The sequence below is a fragment of the Plasmopara halstedii genome (genome assembly GCF_900000015.1).
Source record: "Plasmopara halstedii genome assembly, contig: Scaffold_650, whole genome shotgun sequence".
In the NCBI taxonomy this organism is placed as follows: Eukaryota; Oomycota; class Peronosporomycetes; order Peronosporales; family Peronosporaceae; genus Plasmopara; species Plasmopara halstedii.
In genome coordinates, this window is record NW_020187567.1 from 26605 (window position 1) to 27099 (window position 495).

Sequence of the window (495 nt, forward strand, 5' to 3'; positions counted from 1 at the left end):
GTGCGTTAACAGTTGCCAACGCGTCAAACGAATGCATCTGGTTGATTAGAGGCACCGTAGCACGTCCGGGAGCGTCACGAACCGATATGACTAGACATCTTAATTTCTGGCAACGTGACAAATGTTTTAGTGCGTTAACTGTTGCCAACGCGTCAAATGAATGCGTCTGGTTTAATTTAAGGCGCTGTAGCACGTCTGGAAGCGTCACAAATATCTGTGACTTGATATCTTTGCTGCTGGCTACCTGACAAACGGTTGAGTGCCTTAACTGTTGCCGACGCGTCAAAGGAATGCGTCTGGTTTAATTAGAAGCTCTGTAGGATGTCTGGAAGCGTCACAAACGTCTGTGACGTGATATCTTAGCCGCTGGAAACCTGACGAACGTTTGAGAGCGTTTACAGTTGCCGACGCGTCAAACGAATGCGTCTTGTTTAATCAGAAGCTCTGTAGGATGTCTGGAAGCGTCACAAACGTCTGTGACGTGATATCTTAGCC